The following is a 19,418-nucleotide window of genomic DNA, read 5'->3' as shown; positions in this document are numbered from 1 at the left end:
TTTTTGCAGTAGTTTTCCTATTGAAATCCTTTTCAGTTTGAGGTTGTCTAACCCATAGGATTGTATAGTCAGCATAGCATAATATTAAGAACCAGGAATCTTGGCCAGAGATGAATTTAAGGCCCCAGGTATTTTACTTGTTAACAGGGTCACCAGGGGCACCTGGTGACTCGGTGGTTGAGTGTCTGCCTTTGGCTCAGGGCATAATCCCAGGGTCCTGGGATCGAGTCCTGCATCAGGCTCCCCACAGGGAGCCTGCTTCTTCCTCTGCCTGTGTCTCTGCCTCTCTCTGCGACTCTCATGAATAAATAAATAAAATCTTTTTTTTTAAATAAATAAAATCTTAAAAAAGTCAACAGGATCTCCATTTAATGATCTATAGAATAAGCATAATTATTGGTACACTATGGAATGAAAAAAATAAAGTGCTTAACAAAGTGTCTGAACAATGTAAATACCTGATAAATAAAAGACTTTAAGGAATATTTAAGACTAAAACTATCATGAGTGGTCACATCCTTAAGTCTAGGTCTGGCAAGTCTATCTGCCATGAATTCCCTTTACAGAGCAGTTTTCACCATTGCTGTTCCAGCAGACATCTTTCCATGTCATTCTGTCATTCCTTTCTATGTATCCAAAGTCTGCCAAGCTGCTTGATCCTTACCTAACTCAGTATAAGGTTTCTTTCACAGCTTTAGAATTTTCCCTTAAAATGCATTAAAAATAAAATGCACATGGCTGTGGGCCCTGTGAAGTTTATTTTTTTCATTTTTTAAAAGAGAATCTTAATATTTTTTTAAGTAATTTATTTTTAAAGGATTAAAATTGTTTTAATATTGGTAATGGCAGTGGCAGACAACTCACAGGATGGAAAACAAGTTTTCCCTCCATTTTTAGTAAAGGTTCAGGTAAAATTTGAATTTAAAGCCAAGTCATAAGCAGTTTTAGGCTCAGCAGAGAACTTTTACAGCAGCAAATCACAGAAGGATGTTTATGCTCTTCTTACAGAAAGATCACTGCCAATTGATTTTTTTGGCAAAACCTACACACATGAATATGTGTAGGATAATTGAAGTAGAATGTGTATTTTTGAAAAGTGACCAATAATATTAAGTAATTCGATAAGCCATTTGAAAACATTCTGTGTGGAATACATGGAAATGTTCAACTTTTATGCGCTGGTAAAAATTCACATGGGATATTTTTGTCTTGGAAATTTTGTTTTGAATTGTTTTCCATGGTGAAATGTACCTGTAGTGGCCATCTCTGCTTCAGGTAAAAGGCAGTTGTTGTTAGAGAAAAAGAGTAGGGCCTGCCTTCATTCAGTGAGTACACATCAGAGTACCTGTGCTAGGTTCTGAGGTTGCTGTGATGGTTAGACAAATGGGCATGGTCCTCATGGAGTCACAGCTTCGCAGAGGGGACAGACACGACACACAAAGGTGGAAGAGTAATTCATTTCAGTTGTGATAAATGCCAAGAAAGGGAAGTAGAATTAGAAGGGGAAGCCAGGGACTAGAGCATGGCTACCTTAATATTCAGATTGTGTACACTAGAATTCATCCCAATGCTTTCTGAGAGATGGCACCTGGGGGTTTTAGATGTGACAGTTTTAACTGCACAAGGGAAGGGGAAAGGGCGTGGGGGGAACTGATGTTTATTGAGACTTATTATTGTGTGTCATGCACTTTAAATGCATTGTTTAGTTTTGAGAACAGGTTTAAGAGAGAGAGAAATAATTATTCCCATTACACATGAAAAAGCTTTGCAGTGGAGTCAAGTTATTTCTGCATGTTGTCCCTATAACTGTGTAGGACTGAGCTCAGACCTGGCTGGCCCCCAACACACTACTTTCAGATACTTTAGCCCTTCTGGTAGATTTTTCACATTAAATCAATAGCCTTCCTTCACCTTAGGCCAATACACCTCATGAATATTTTCTATAAAAGTACTATATAGTATTATCACACAAGTCAGAGTTTCCTCTTTTCACCTGAGATTCTCTCAAAGCAAATAGAAAATGAGACATAACTGTGTCCTAAGTGACCAGAAAAAAATTTAACCTCCTTACAATCATTTGAAATAGTTTTGCTTGAAAAAAGTCTATTGATTCATGAAAACTAAACTTGTAAAAACAGACCTAATTCAGGAAGTATAGTTTTTTGGTATTTATCAGGGAAAATGGTCAATTCCACAAATACTCTTTTAGTTATGTTTTCTAATGCAATGCAGGGCCTTTAAATTAGATTTTATAAAGTCTGGCTTTTGAGAAAATATAAAATGGAAAAATATTTCAAAGTCATACAGGCATATGAGACTGAACTATTTTATATATATATATATATATATATGCAAGCTTTGATTCACATAATATAATCTATGAATGTGGAGATGATTCACAAAGTAGAAAAGAGTGACACAAATACAGGAAAGGAGAAGAAAACTGCTTTCAGGTGCAGAGAATTGAATGCATAATTCAACAGTTAAAAAGAGTAAATTTATGGCCAGCTGATCAGTTAACATTATTTGTGGCTTCCTGTGGTTAAGTGATATAGCTAATTCCATTCTCTTTCATGAGCCACAAACAACATTCATTTGCCAATATGAGAATTAAGCTGACACACTGAGTAAATGGGTCTAAAAACCAACTAATAGAAGTGGAAGTTTGTGAATATTGGCCTATCAGTGTCAATTTCAGGTTTCACACAAAACACCCAGACTGCTTCCCAGAAATCTTTATTCCATTGGTATTCATTTGGTATTGGACATTAGTTATTTACTTATAAAATATGTGCTCATTACAAAGGTCTGTGAGTGCAGTTACATTAATTATTCATCCTAAGATTCTGAAACATGTTGGAGGTTCTGAAAGGTAATTTAAACTGCTGATGGGAAATGTTTCACATGAGAGCCCATCAGCAGGATTTCAGGAAGTGGGTCATGGATTTGGAAGGAAGCAACCAATCACACACTGCTATCATTTTCTTTAAAGTTCTCCACTTTAAAGGTAAAAAGGTAAAAGAGATAATTAAGAAATACCCCTTTATCCTAAAAATGAATATATTAGAAATGGATGAAAAATATATAAACTTCTTTACCTTCTTCTACCCCCACCCACTTCCTTGAGTGAGTAAAGACTAAGAATTATAATATTATAAGATGATAGAAATCATATTTGTTTTATTATGTTTATTGGAATAAGGGTATATCATGTTTTAAGTATAGCCTATATCAATATAGAAATATAGATGCAGTCAGAGAAGGACAAACATTATATGTTCTCATTCATTTGGGGAATATAAATAATAGTGAAAGGGAAAATAAGGGAAGGGAGAAGAAATGTGTGGGAAATATCAGAAAGGGAGACAGAACATAAAGACTGCTAACTCTGGGAAACGAACTAGGGGTGGTAGAAGGGGAGGAGGGCGGGGGGTGGGAGTGAATGGGTGACGGGCACTGGGTGTTATTCTGTATGTTAGTAAATTGAACACCAATAAAAAAATAAATTAAAAAAAAAAAGAAATATAGATGTAAAGACAACAATTAGAAGATTGTTAATTCAGTTTAAGAAATGTTTCATTTTTAAACGTTGAATATATTTTCCATGATATTTAAATATCAACCTCTCAATGCCTTTAAATAATTTTTTACTATTTTTTTAAAATTTTAGTTTTAATGACTCTAAACCCCCCTAAAATCCTAGTCATTGGTTTCATACAGACATGCACACAGGTTACGCAAACATAAATACATCTCATTGTTAAAAACTCAAACTATATAGAACTGTAGTCAGGAAAATGTAGAAATCTCCTTTTATTATTCCCCCCAACTCCATTTTCCTCCTGAAGGGGAGCACTGTCAACAATTTTATGAGCATTGTTTCTATCCTCTTTCTCTTCATTTGCATGTAAACATACACACAAATACATCTTTTTTGCAAAAACGGGATAAAGTACTTTTAAAAATTAAAAATAGAAATTAAATTAAAAAATTAAAAATTAGAAATATTAGAATAAATAATCTCTCACATGAAGAAATGTTTATTTTTATAATCATTATTAACTTGTTCTGTTTTCTTTTGGGTTAATTACCTAGCATGAATTTGTAGCAGTCCTTCAATAATGGTAAATCTTGTAATCTTGTGTTCTGTGTCAAGTACTTGGAATATATTGCTGGTTCAAATTTTTCTCTTTGTAATGAATAATGAAGATGTATTTGCACTTTCTGATGAGATAATCTATGAAGGTATAGACTGAAAGTCGTTACATAAATACATAGTGTTTGATTTTGCAGTGAGAAGAAAGGAAGATACATTACAAGAAATCTCTAACTTCCCTGGGAGATTTAGTGAACTAAAAATGAACCCTGATATTTCAAGAGAGTTAGAGCCCTTTTGTTAAAGATACAACATACTACATTTACATGTAAGAGGGAACCTGGGGACAGAAGTAGGTTTTAACAAGTTTAATATGCACTTCCCCCCCCAGAGTATATTAAAAAAAATTATCTTATGGTAAACTTTATTTTTTTAAAATTTCAATGGTGATTAATACACATGGATGAAATAATTCAACTAGTCTGGAATGGTACTATCTTCTGACCCTGTTCCTATGACCATGATTAATCTTACTCTAAGAGATACATTTTGAAGTGTTTTTGTTACCCCTCACCCCCAATTCCAGAAGCAAATTCTTTTTATTTTATTGAAGTTGAATTTGATTAAATCAAGAGATCCTTTATTCTCTAACAATAGGGCCTTATGTCAAGATATTTGAACAGTTAGCCTTATATTGGGATTTTTCAGTAGATTCCTCTTGGGGTTCTGACACTCATAGTTGGAGATGTGCCCTTGGTAATGTTACCCTTTGTGGGTAACAAAGGGTTACCCACATCTTTCTACTCTGAGGGCACATGTGTGACTAAGAAGTAGGTGGATAAAATGTTCATTCAACAAATATTTGTTGAACATCTGTTACATGAGGCTATATAAAGGCATGTTCTAGGGCTAGGGGATACAAATATGAACTAAACAAAAAAGTACCTGTACTCATGCAGCTTACATTTTAATAAAGCATATTGTCATTAAATAAGAAGAAATATAAAGAGTGAAACATTAATAAATTCCATAAAAAATAATACACAGCAGGGTATACTTGAAATAGAGTATCAGGGAAAGCTTTTATCAGAAAGATAAATTTGAACAGAAACCAAAATGAAACTAGTGACTAAGCCTTCAGGAGAAAAAGTACTCCAGGCAGAGGAAATGTCAAGTCAAAGTTCCTTCAGCAGAAACATATTCTTGGGAATTTCACAAAGGCCCGTATCCTGGAGTGGAGTGAGTACAGGGGGGAATAATAGGATTTCAAGTGAGAGACCAGAAATGTGATCAGGAGATAAGCCAAATGGGGTGTAGAGGCCAGGCAGAAAAATTTTGATTTGTTTAGTGTGATGGAAAGCCTTTTGATGGTTTTCAGCAAGAGATTTCCATCATCTTTTTTTTTTTTTTTTTTTAAGAATCTCTTACCACCTGCACAACCATTTATACTGATTAGCTTTCAGTATACTGTTTTTTTTCTAATAATTTTTTTTATTGGTGTTCAATTTACCAACATACAGAATAACCCCCAGTGCCCATCACCCAATCACTCCCACCACCACCCCCGCTCTCCTCCCCTTCCACCACCCCTAGTTCGTTTCCCAGAGTTAGCAGTCTTTACGTTCTGTCTCCTTTTCTGATATTTCCCACACATTTCTTCTCCCTTCCCTTATATTCCCTTTCACTATTATTTATATTCCCCACATGAATGAGAACATATAATGTTTGTCCTTCTCCGACTGACTTCACTCAGCATAATACCCTCGAGTTCCATCCACGTTGAAGCAAATGGTGGGTATTTGTCATTTCTAATAGCTGAGTAATATTCCATTGTATACATAAACCACATCTTCTTTATCCATTCATCTTTCGCTGGACACCGAGGCTCCTTCCACAGTTTGGCTATCGAGGCCATGGCTGCTATAAACATCGGGGTGCAGGTGTCCCGGCGTTTCATTGCATCTGTATCTTTGGGGTAAATCCCCAACAGTGCAATTGCTGGGTCGTAGGGCAGGTCTATTTTTAACTCTTTGAGGAACCTCCACACAGTTTTCCAGAGTGGCTGCACCAGTTCACATTCCCACCAACAGTGTAAGAGGGTTCCCTTTTCTCCGCATCCTCTCCAACATTTGTTGTTTCCTGCCTTGTTCATTTTCCCCATTCTCACTGGGGTGAGTTGGTATCTCATTGTGGTTTTGATTTGTATTTCCCTGATGGCAAGTGATGCAGAGCATTTTCTCATATGCATGTTGGCCATGTCTATGTCTTCCTCTGTGAGATTTCTGTTCATGACTTTTGCCCATTTCATGATTGGATTCTTTGTTTCTTTGGTGTTGAGTTTGATAAGTTCTTTATAGATCTTGGAAACTAGCCCTTTATCTGATATGTCATTTGCAAATATCTTCTCCCATTCTGTAGGTTGTCTTTTAGTTTTGTTGACTGTATCCTTTGCTGTGCAAAAGCTTCTTATCTTGATGAAGTCCCAATAGTTCATTTTTGCTTTTGTTTCTTTTGCCTTCGTGGATGTATCTTGCAAGAAGTTACTGTGGCCGAGTTCAAAAAGGGTGTTGCCTGTGTTCTTCTCTAGGATTTTGATGGAATCTTGTCTCACATTTAGATCTTTCATCCATTTTGAGTTTATCTTTGTGTATGGTGAAAGAGAGTGGTCTAGTTTCATTCTTCTGCATGTGGATGTCCAATTTTCCCAGCACCATTTATTGAAGAGACTGTCTTTCTTCCAATGGATAGTCTTTCCTCCTTTATCGAATATTAGTTGACCATAAAGTTCAGGGTCCACTTCTGGGTTCTCTATTCTGTTCCATTGATCTATGTGTCTGTTTTTGTGCCAGTACCACACTGTCTTGATGACCACAGCTTTGTAGTACAACCTGAAACCTGGCATTGTGATGCCCCCAGATATGGTTTTCTTTTTTAAAATTCCCCTGGCTATTCGGGGTCTTTTCTGATTCCACACAAATCTTAAAATAATTTGTTCTAACTCTCTGAAGAAAGTCCATGGTATTTTGATAGGGATTGTATTAAATGTGTATATTGCTCTGGGTAATATTGACATTTTCACAATATTAATTCTGCCAATCCATGAGCAGAATCTCTTTGTGTCTTCCTCAATTTCTTTCAGAAGTGTTCTATAGTTTTGAGGGTATAGATCCTTTACATCTTTGGTTAAGTTTATTCCTAGGTATCTTATGCTTTTGGGTGCAATTGTAAATGGGATTGACTCCTTAATTTCTCTTTCTTCAGTCTCATTATTAGTGTATAGAAATGCCACTGATTTCTGGGCATTGATTTTGTATCCTGCCACGCTACCGAATTGCTGTATGAGTTCTAGCAATCTTGGGGTGGAGACTTTTGGGTTTTCTATGTAGAGTATCATGTCATCCGCGAAGAGGGAGAGTTTGACTTCTTCTTTGCCAATTTGAATGCCTTTAATGTCTTTTTTGTTGTCTGATTGCTGAGGCTAGGACTTCCAGTACTATGTTGAATAGCAGTGGTGAGAGTGGACATCCCTGTCTTGTTCCTGATCTTAGGGGAAAGGTTCCCAGTGCTTCCCCATTGAGAATGATATTTGCTGTGGGCTTTTCGTAGATGGCTTTTAAGATGTTGAGGAATGTTCCCTCTATCCCTACACTCTGAAGAGTTTTGATCAGAAATGGATGCTGTATTTTGTCAAATGCTTTCTCTGCATCTAATGAGAGGATCATATGGTTCTTGGTTTTTCTCTTGCTGATATGATGAATCACATTGATTGTTTTACGAGTGTTGAACCAGCCTTGTGTCCCGGGGATAAATCGTACTTGGTCATGGTGAATAATTTTCTTAATGTTGGATCCTATTGGCCAGTATCTTGTTGAGAATTTTTGCATCCATGTTCATCAGGGATATTGGTCTGTAATTCTCCTTTTTGGTGGGGTCTTTGTCTGGTTTTGGAATTAAGGTGATGCTGGCCTCATAGAATGAATTTGGAAGTACTCCATCTCTTTCTATCTTTCCAAACAGCTTTAGTAGAATAGGTATGGTTTCTTCTTTAAACGTTTGATAGAATTCCCCTGGGAAGCCATCTGGCCCTGGACTCTTGTGTCTTGGGAGGTTTTTGATGACTGCTTCAATTTCCTCCCTGGTTATTGGCCTGTTCAGGTTTTCTATTTCTTCCTGTTCCAGTTTTGGTAGTTTGTGGCTTTCCAGGAATGCGTCCATTTCTTCTAGATTGCCTAATTTATTGGCGTACAGCTGTTCATAATATGTTTTTAAAATCGTTTGTATTTCCTTGGTGTTGGTAGTGATCTCTCCTTTGTCATTCATGATTTTATTAATTTGAGTCTTCTCTCTCTTCTTTTAAATAAGGCTGGCTAATGGTTTATCTATCTTATTAATTCTTTCAAAGAACCAACTCCTGGTTCTGTTGATCTGTTCCACAGTTCTTCTGGTCTCGATTTTGTTGAGTTCTGCTCGAATCTTTATTAACTCTCTTCTTCTCCTGGGTGTAGGATCTATTTGCTGTTTTTTCTCTAGCTCCTTTATGTGTAAGGTTAGCTTTTGTATTTGAGTTCTTTCCAGTTTTTGAATGGATGCTTGTATTGCGATGTATTTCCCCCTTAGGACTGCTTTTGCTGCATCCCAAAGATTTTGAACGGTTGTATCTTCATTCTCATTAGTTTCCATGAATCTTTTTAATTCTTCCTTAATTTCCTGGTTGACCCTTTCATCTTTTAGCAGGATGGTCCTTAACCTCCACGTGTTTGAGGTCCTTCCAAACTTCTTGTTGTGATTTAGTTCTAATTTCAAGGCATTATGGTCTGAGAATATGCAGGGGACGATCCCAATCTTTTGGTATCGGCTCAGACCCGATTTGTGACCCAGTATGTGGTCTATTCTGGAGAAAGTTCCATGTGCACTTGAGAAGAATGTGTATTCAGTTGAGTTTGGATGTAAAGTTCTGTAGATATCTGTGAAATCCATCTGGTCCAGTGTATCATTTAAAGCTCTCGTTTCTTTGGAGATGTTGTGCTTAGAAGACCTATCGAGTATAGAAAGAGCTAGATTGAAGTCACCAAGTATAAGTGTATTATTATCTAAGTATTTCTTCACTTTGGTTAATAATTGATTTATATACTTGGCAGCTCCCACATTCGGGGCATATATATTGAGGATTGTTAAGTCCTCTTGTTGGATAGATCCTTTAAGTATGAGATAGTGTCCCTCTTCATCTCTCACTACAGTCTTCGGGGTAAATTTTAGTTTATCTGATATAAGGATGGCTACTCCTGCTTTCTTTTGAGGACCATTCGAATGGTAAATGGTTCTCCAACCTTTTATTTTCAGGCTGTAGGTGTCCTTCTGTCTAAAATGAGTCTCTTGTAGACAGCAAATAGATGGGTCCTGCTTTTTTATCCAGTCTGAAACCCTGCGCCTTTTGATGGGGTCATTAAGCCCGTTCACATTCAGAGTTACTATTGAGAGATATGAGTTTAGTGTCATCATGATATCTATTCAGTCCTTGTTTTTGTGGATTGTTTCACTGAACTTCTTCTTAAAGGGGAATTTTAAGAGTCTCCCTTAAAATTTCTTGCAGAGCTGGTTTGGAGGTCACATATTCTTTCAGTTGCTGCCTGTCTTGGAAGCTCTTTATCTCTCCTTCCATTTTGAATGAGAGCCTTGCTGGATAAAGGATTCTTGGTTGCATGTTCTTCTCATTTAGGACCCTGAATATATCCTGCCAGCCCTTTCTGGCCTGCCAGGTCTCTGTGGAGAGGTCTGCTGTTACCCTAATACTCCTCCCCATAAAAGTCAGGGATTTCTTGTCTCTTGCTGCTTTAAGGATCTTCTTTTTATCTTTGGAATTTGCAAGCTTCACTATTAAATGTCGAGGTATTGAACGGTTTTTATTGATTTTAGGGGGGGATCTCTCTACTTCCTGGATCTGAATGCCTGTTTCCCTTCCCAGATTAGGAAAGTTTTCAGGTAGAATTTGTTCAAATACATATTCTGGCCCTCTATCCCTTTTGGCGCCCTCGGGAACACCAATTAAACGTAAGTTTTTCTTCCTCAGGCTGTCGTTTATTTCCCTTAATCTATCTTCATGGTCTTCAATTGTTTGTCTCTTTTTTCCTCAGTTTCCCTCTTTGCTATCAACTTGTCTTCTATGTCACTCACTCGTTCTTCCACCTCGTTAACCCTTGTCGTTAGAACTTCTAGTTTGGATTGCATCTCATTCAATTGATTTTTAATTTCTGCCTGATTAGCTCTAAATTCTGCAGTCATGAAGTCTCTTGAGTCCTTTATGCGTTTTTCTAGAGCCACCAGTAGCTGTTTAATAGTGCTTCTGAATTGGCTTTCTGACATTGAATTGTAATCCAGATTTTGTAACTCTGTGGGAGAGAGGACTGTTTCTGATTCTTTCTTTTGAGGTGAGGTTTTCCTTCTAGTCATTTTGCTCAGTGCAGAGTGGCCAAAAGCAAGTTGTATTGGGAAAAGGAGAAAAAGAGAGGAGAGAAAGAAGGAAAGAAAAGAGAAAGAGGAAAAAAAAAGGAAGAAAAAAACGAAAAAAAAGAAATAGAGAAAAAGAAAGGAAAAACAGGGGGTGGGGGAAGGAAACAAATCAAAAAGCAAAGCAAAACAAAACAAAACAAAACAACAACAACAAAAAAAAAAAAAAAGAAAGAAAATAAGAACCACGGGGGAGTATCTTCTGATTCTGTGTACTTTAAGTCCCTTGGCTTCCCCTGGAAATTGTCCGTCTAGCTGGTCTTCTGGGGGAGGGGCCTGTTGTACTGATTTTCAGGTGTTAGCACTTGGGGGAGCTGCTCTGCCCCCTGCCTGGTGCAGGGCTCAGTGGGGGTTGTTTACCCCGTCAAACCCCTGGAGGAACAACCCCAGTGGCGGCGGCCAGCTCTGGAGCCCCTGGATCAGCTCCCGCAGTAACTCCAGAGCTCTAGGTCTGCAGGGCCTGGAGGCTCCGGGCGGGGCTGCTGATCTGGCTTGCGCTGTTGGATTCGCGCTCCTGCCCCGCAGCCCCCTCCGCGGAGCCGCCGCCCGAGCCCCCCCGAGCTGCTCCCGCCCCGCAGCCCCCTCCGCGGAGCCGCCCCCAAGCCCCCCGAGCTGCTCCGGGTCCCGCCGTGCGCGCTGCAGCCCTTAGGGAGCTCGGCGCACTCTCCCGGGGCACAGGTGTCTGTTAGTGTCCCCGGGAGCCCGAGGGCATCCCCGCCCTCCTGGGTCCTGCTCCAACTCCCTGCGAGCCCCTTTCCGCCCGGGAAGGTCGGTGCAGCTTCTGCTCCTCCGGGACGGGGCTCTCCTGTCCTGGGGACACTCGCCCCGGCCTCAGCCCAGCTCCTCGCGGGGCCCCTCCCCCTGGAGGCCTTTGTTTATTTCTTTTTTCCGTCTTCCTACCTTGATAGAAGCGCAAACTCTTCTCACTGTAGCATTCCAGGTGTTCTCTCTTTAATTCTCAGGCCGAATTCATAGATTTTCAGGATAATTTGAAGGTTTTCTAGGTAATTTGGTGGAGACAGGTGATTTGGAGACCCTACTCTTCCGCCGTCTTGCCCCTCCTCCTTTCCATCATCTCTTACATTTAAGAGAATTGATCTGGCTGCTGTGGTCTGCTGATGTATTAATAATAGTTGGAAATCTTGGTATAGAAAGCACCTCACAGAGGGTAAATGCAAACTTTGGAAAAGTAGACAATCTCAGATTCATACTGGAGCTATTCAGTATAAAACTCCTTTTAAGATTTTCCAGGCACATGATGCTTTGTCAGCTATTAAACTGGGCGAGGAGGAGAAGAGGTGGAAGGTAAAGGCGGGGTGAGAGATCCATAAAAGTCCATCCTAGAAGGCAAACACTTCTATCATGTGCAGGGCTTAAGTTGAGAGTTTGAACAGATGACCATGTGTAGTATTTCTAAATATTTAAAAGTTATCAGTCATGCTAAACATTCATTCCATTCTCACACTTTGATGATTACCCCTCCAAAATTACCTGTAAGCCAGCATTTGAAGATTTCTTGACTTCTTGGAGTTTCTATATTCAACTATATTAGTAAGATAACTTCATCATCAAAAGACATTAAAGAGTCAAAAGATAAGCTATGGATTGTGAAAAGGTATTTGAAACCTATGTAGCTGACAAAATTCGTTTTCAGAATATAGGAGAATAAAAAACAGATAGCTTAATTAAAAATGGACAAAACACATGAATAGGTATTTCCCACAAGGCAAAAAGAGAAATAAACCGTGAAAATTTGAAATATTTCATTTCATTAAAATCAAAGAAATGCAAAGTGAAACTGGAATGACTCCTTGCATGTCTAAAAAAGTCTCCTCTCTATTTTTGTAGTTGTTTGAATAGTTTTGTAAGGGATTTCAGGCTCAAACCATTTTATCACCTTCAGAATCTGAGCGTTTTTTTTTGTTGTTGTTGTTGTTGTTGTTTTTTCTCCCTAGCATTCAGAACCAATAAGTAATACAGTGCAACTCCAATATTGGTTTTGCTTTAGGTAAATTTTATTTTTTCTATGAAAGACTGTAAACTTTGTTTTTTTTCCTTTGAAGTTCTGAAATTTCTCTGACATAAGCCTGAATGAAGTTTTTATATTTTATTTATATATAAATTTTAAATTCAGCCTGTCAAGGTCTATCAGCCTATAAAGATTCATTTCTTTCCTCAGCTAAAATATATCTTCTTGAGAATATCTTTATCTTATGATTTTTTGGTTTCTCTCTCAGATTCTTATGATGGATATTAGATTTTATGCTTTTGTTCTATCTCAACTTTTCTCTCATAGTTTCTGTTTTTGCTTTTTATTTCTATATTCAAAGACTTTCTTTGATGTTTTCTTCCAGGTCATTTATTTGCTTTTCGGGGTTGCCTATACTTAACCCTTTTTTTTTTTAATTTTTATTTATTTATGATAGTCACAGAGAGAGAGAGAGAGAGAGAGAGGCAGAGACACAGGCAGAGGGAGAAGCAGGCTCCATGCACCGGGAGCCCGACGTGGGATTCGATCCCGGGTCTCCAGGATCGCGCCCTGGGCCAAAGGCAGGCGCTAAACCGCTGCGCCACGCAGGGATCCCTACTTAACCCTTTTATTCAATTTCTCATTTCATCAGTTGTATTTTCTTCTTTTAAAATTCATTTTATCTTAATTTTTGTCTTGATTTACCAGGATTCTTGTTCTTTGATTGCTCTTTTTGCCCTCAGTAGGTTTTTCTTGCTTTGTGGTTATAGTAGCTACCTCAAATATTTGGATAAAATCATTTATAATTTTTGTTATGTATCTTCTTTTCCAGAGTTATTTCTCTTCAACCATGTGAATTTTTTTCATTTGTTCTGCTTTATCCTTCTCTTTTTTGCTGTCACTTTTTCTGAAATGGTAGATTATTATCCATTTATGTTTAAGAATAAAAGATTAATTGATTATACAATTAATATCAAATCAGGCATAATATGAGAGAAGAGTGAGCATACTAAGTTATGCTTAAATTTTATTGATTTTAGTAAGTAGGAAATTATGGATGTTTTAAAGCATATGTTTGTTAATGAAACATCATATGTAGTTTTTTTTTTTTTGAATATGTAGTTCTTTCTATGTGTAATCAAGGAAGAGAATCAAACTGGTGAGGGAGCTATACAATTATGGCGGGGGGGGGGATTGTGACTGAAGCAAGGGCATAACAAACAGTTTAGGAGAGACTAGAATAACTGGCAGATAAGGAGCCCAGGTTAATAACTACAGGTGTCAAACACGTTAATAAATGGGAAAGAGAGACCCAAGATTGTGTTTTAGGAATGATTAAAAGACCTAAATTTTCTTGAAATGACAGCAACTCTATGTCACCAAATCTAAGGTGCTTTTGAGGATAAGATGCATCATGTTTTTATACCACCAAGAAAAAAAATGACTGCCAGTTATATCTTAGTAAAGATCTCTCTTATCATTTAGAATATATTCGGACTTAGTTAGACATAATTTTAATACTATGCATCCATAAAAAGGAAAACGTAAAATAATTGGTTAAGGTATAACTAAAGCTTTTGTTAACCTTTATGAGTCTTCTGAACCACTTATTGGCTCTAAATTATTAGTGTTTGTGTTTTTCTGCATAATTTCACCTTTTTTAGTTTACAGAGCATTATACTATAGCATTTTCTAGAAATATGCTACTCTTATTCTGGGATTTTCTTCCAAATCTATGACACCCCTTCAGCAAATTTTGTTACTGTTGTTTTCATATTTTTGACAGCAGGTATCAATGGAAAATTTTCAGTCAATAATCAAGGGTCATAATTCTTCCTTTAAGTATCCTTAAATATTTTGTTGTCTTTGAAATGTCTTTGAAATGTCAAAGGCTTGCTGTTTCCAGTCATACTTCTTGGAATAGCAACCAAGTAAATGCATGAGCAAGCAGTGACCACACCTGCTCCTGGTTGACCTGGACTAGATGATACCCTTCATTATAAGATGTACCCAAATTTCAAAGATGTTAAATGTGGGGAAGAAAACGGAATGTTTTAGAAATGGTGAAATAAGCAGAACTTCTCTGTTTCTGGAAGACAAAGCTTTTATGGCCTCTGTTAGTTATAGTAAAATACTGATAAGAGATATGGCATTTTTAATAACACTAATAGCCAGAGTCTGTTGATCATAATTATAGGAAAATCAGTCAGATATAATTGGTTACTTTCACTTTTCAAGAATATCTTATTTCAACAAAGGGAAAAGGAGTCCAACCATGTGGGGAAAAGAAGTCCAACCATGTGATTGATGACTTGGGTATGCTTTTTTGAACTGTGTTGTTAGGCACTATGTTCCACCTCCAGTGTCAACTATTCACAAACTAGCTCTATAATTTGACTTTCAGAAGATTGTATTTTTTTTTTAGAAGCTTGTATTCTTATACCTTTGGGTTTAAAAATTATCAAAAGCCTAGGAATTAAAATAAACAATATTTTGTAGAATCAGTGAAATCTAGAGAAGTGTAAGGATAAGGAAAGCAGTTACATGCAATGGTGCTAGTGTTTTGTAACTGTTTTTATTATAAAGGTGCATGTTTTATAATTACTGTATTTATGCAAGCTTGTGTTTGTTTAAGGGATTTGAGGTGTTTAAAAGATTTAGTCATGTTATGTTTGTAATTGCAGTTTGAATTTGTAAAGGATTTTAAATCAAATTTGTATTCAATGTCAAAATCCTCGAGAAAAATTGGCTTGCAAAGTGTTCTATATTAGACAGATGATTTTTAATAAACTAAGCAGAAAACAAAGCCCAAATAATAGTGAACTCTACATAAAAGGCTCTGTGGGCATTAGATATCTATCAGTAAGGAGTTCTCTATTTTCAAAAGATCTGGCTTCTCTTCACATGTGTTGCTTCTCTCCTGTTATGTTAGGTGTAGAGTTCATATTCACTTCCATTTCACTCTATACCTTACTCAGAGTCTTAGCTCAACCCAGAAGATCCTTCACTTTCTTTAGAAAGAATTCTATGGTTTTATCTTGGGGCAAATACTGCTGCCTGATAGCCATGAAGAGGAAGAGAAAGGCTTAAAGGAAGAGCTCACTTGACTGGTCTGTGCAAAGTGTATTCATCTCCTTGATTATAGCCCTATGCATTCTGCTATTCCCTGTTCTTATTCATCCCAAACCTGGCACCCCACTGGGACTCTGCCATTAGAGCAGCTTTCACCTCTGTTGTAGTCTTCTGTAGCTTTTCAGCCTACACTGTCTTGTCTGATTTTTGCCTCTAAGTTGTGGAGATTCTCTAGTTTCCTGATTGTTACTATCTCAGTCTCCTTAATATTCAGCCCAGTCCCTCTTGTTCATTTCTATTATTGTAATTCTAGGAAGTTGGGGAAGGGAATGTATACGGCCTACCATCTTGAACTAGAAACCTGAACTTTTAAAAAGATGTCAACATACAAATTATACTTTCCATGAAGTTAAAGCTTTTCTTAGGGGTTTAAATGAACCTAAAATTTTAGGATATAAATGGTTTGATCCTGCAGGGAAGGTATTATGTTCAGGTTATGTTCACATGTCCTACAGATCTTGCAGGTGCACGCATTAGTTTTGCAGAAAGGTTTGGAGTCACTCTTTAAGCAGTCTCAATTTAGTTTGGGATATCCCAGTTGTACATCTCAAATTTAGAAACATTTTGAGTTCTTAAGGAACAGATTATGTTTTAATTAATGCATTTCAGAGTCACAAAATATTCAGTCATTTTTACCACTAGAATATGTTCCATAAGGAAATAAAATCTAAACCAAAGTACCGTTCCCTCTGTTGCTAACAGGAAAATGTTCTTAAAAAGCTTACCTAATAGAGTTGGATTTACAGACTACTTTCTAAGCAGCTCACCTCACAGCCATCACTGACTTCCGTAACTTAATATAAAGAAAATCTGTTTCTTCATAGATTGTGGTTGTTAAGATTTATTAGTGACTAAAGCATGTAATTCCCATAAATAAGCCAGTTCTGGGTTAGATTCTCCAAGGCCAAAGGGCTCACGTGACATTTTTCATTTGGGTACAGAATGGCCATTTGGGCTTATAGGATCATTGAGCCTACATTCCTAGTAGTTGACACGGATCCATTCAAAGTCTATAAAATATAGGAGATGCCTCAGATGCCTTTAAAGTTTTAAAATAAATAATTCAGACACCTTATAATTTTTTGCCTGCAGGTTCTCTGAAACTAAATGAAAGCAAACTTGGTCAGTACTTAAATGGAAAATAGTTGAATAAAGAATGAAACAAGGGATGGCTAAAGTATCAGTATTTTCCCCCCTATGTTCTTATAATTTTCATGGAGCAATTTCTGGTATAGTGTTAGTACTGTTTTCCAGGGAGTAGTAGTTTTTCAGGTGGGATTTTTCAGTTCTTAGATCAAAGTAATACCACAGAATAATGCTGCTTAGACACAAACTATTTAATCTTTGTAGTTTGACTAAGATAGAAATTTTTAAATCCTATAATTAATAATTCCTCCTAGAAGTTAATGAAAGCATTTCCAAATGTTAGTAGAGTGGCATTTTTTTCCAGAAATTGCATTTCATTATTTTTCCATTTTTCTTTTATTCTGTTCACAAGTCTTGGATAAGCAAAGGCGTAGAATAACGTATATTCTAAACATTTTAAATATAAAAATATAGTAAATTCTGTATTATTTACATATATGTTTATACATAGGTACACATATAGCTCTTTAACAGTTGGGTAAAATTTTCATATGTTGCAGAATATAGTATTTGGGAGGTGGTTGTTTTGCAAAGTGGTGGGACATAAAGAAACAAATATAAGAGTATCTGAGCTTTATATTTATTAAGTACTGATAGTGGGGAAAATCAGCTGTAGATATGTGCTACATGATGTTGAGTGAAATAAAATAACATTATCTACTTCTTGTCTAGCCCTTTGTTATCTCCTGCATCTGATCACAGGTGATGGAAAAACAATAGTATTAGATTTTCCTTGCCTTTTTTTCAATATTAGGTATTCAGTTATGTATTCAAGGTTTTTTATATCTTGAATAATATCAAATAAGGAATAATATCAAATAAGTAAATAACAATTGGTGCTTTGTAAAGGGTTAGATCTGGTGTAGTGGTCTAAAAGGAGTTCTTGTGGCTTGAGTCACATGTGATAGGTGTCAATCAGTATGGCCTTCAGCCACATATTTCTGTATACCAGAACAGGAATATGTTAAAAGATTTTTTTTTTTTTAAACTTTGAGGCAATGATCTCATGATTGTTCATGGTTAGGACTGACTTTCTAAGGTCACCTGGTCTCATCTCTTTGAAGCTTACAAAGCTCTAGCCTTCTTCTTTTTCTTCAAATAGGATGAAAACACACATGGGGAACCCTTTTGTTACTTCGGAATGGAAATATACTTCTAGTTGGTGAGAACTTGTCTTTCAATATTCAGCTTTAAGCAGTTTTAAAAGACTGCAAAAATCATCCTCTTTCTTAGATCAAAATTTTTCTGTCTTACTGTGGTCCTTATTAAATCTCTGAATTCCCAGATTCTAGACCCTGTCTTTTTGGTCCTACCCTCCTGACTTTATTGACTTCCTGTGATGTTTGTTGTAAGTTTAGTTTTTTGATTACTGGGCTTTATCCCTGGCCTCTTATGACTATCCTTGGTACTATGTAAATTTTCAGGGTACCTATATGTAGTTATCTGTATGTAACCCCTCTCACCCCTTTGTAGTAGACTGTATTGAAAATAATTTTTAAAGCTAATTGGATCTAAATAAAAGGGAAGAAAGGAAGTACACGGAATAGTTTTGGGGCTAAGAAATACTCTGGATTTTTTAAACATTTAAATTCAATGAATTAACATATATTATTAATTTTAGAAGTAGAGTTTAGTGATTCATCAATTGCATATAACACCCAGTACTCATTACACTCATTAAAGTGTCCTCTTTAACCTATCACCCAGTTAGTTACCCCATACTTCCATCCATCTCCCTTCCAGTAACCCTTAAGTTTGTTTCCTAGGATTAAGAGTCTCTTATGGTTTGTTTCCCTCCTTGACTTTGTTTTATTTTATTTTTCCCTCCCTTCCCCTGTGATCCTCTCTTTTGTTTCTTAAATTCCACATAAGTGAGATCATATGATGATTGTTTTTCTTTGATTGACTTATTTTGCTTAGCATAGTGCCCTCTAGTTCCATCCATATTGTTTTAAATAGTAAAATTTCATTTTTGATGGCTGAGTAATAGTCCATTACACACACACACACACCACATCTTCTTTATCCATTTATCTGTTGTTGGACACTAGGCTCTTTCCATAGTTTGGCTATTGTGGACATTGTTGCTATCAACATTGGGGTGCAGGTGCCCCTTTGGATCACTATGTTTGTATCCTTTGGGTAAATACCTAACAGTGTAATTGCTGGATTGTAGGGTAGCTCTATTTTTAACTTTTTGAGGAACCTTCATTCTGTTTTCCAGAGTGGCTGCACCAGCTTGCCTTCCCACCAGAAGTGTAAGAGAGTTCCTTTTTTCCACATCCTTGCCAACATCTGTCATTTTTTGGCTTGTTCATTTTAGCCATTCTGATTGGTGTGAGATGGTATCTCATTGTGATTTTGATTTGTATGTCCCTGATGCCGAGTATTGAACATTTTTTAATGTGTCTGTTGGCCATTTATTTATATGTCTTCTTTGGAGAAATGTCTGTCCACGTCTTCTGCCCACTTCTTGATTGGATTATTTATTCTTTAGGTGTTGAATTTGATAAGTTCTTTATAAATTTGGGATACTAGTCCTTTATCTGATAAGACATTTGCAAATATCTT

General features: G+C 36.8%; 1 long non-coding RNA gene across 22 annotated transcripts in view; it reads left to right on the top strand.

Moving 5' to 3' along the window:
- The window catches only part of LOC140613213 (uncharacterized), a 541,366-nt gene that overhangs the window by 124,331 nt on the left and 397,617 nt on the right, over window positions 1-19,418 (top strand). For 2 of the 22 annotated variants that reach the window (XR_012014407.1, XR_012014429.1), the window contains exon 7: window positions 17,950-18,009. The exons of the other annotated variants lie outside the window; for them this stretch is intronic. This is a non-coding gene — a long non-coding RNA (uncharacterized lncRNA). The remainder of the gene's footprint in view (window positions 1-17,949; window positions 18,010-19,418) is intronic. 22 annotated transcript variants of the gene reach the window in all.

The sequence above is a fragment of the Canis lupus genome, chromosome 2 (genome assembly GCF_048164855.1).
Source record: "Canis lupus baileyi chromosome 2, mCanLup2.hap1, whole genome shotgun sequence".
NCBI lineage: Eukaryota > Metazoa > Chordata > Mammalia > Carnivora > Canidae > Canis > Canis lupus.
The sequence above is the reverse complement of the archived record's forward strand: the minus strand, read 5'-3'. Positions and strand labels throughout refer to the sequence as shown.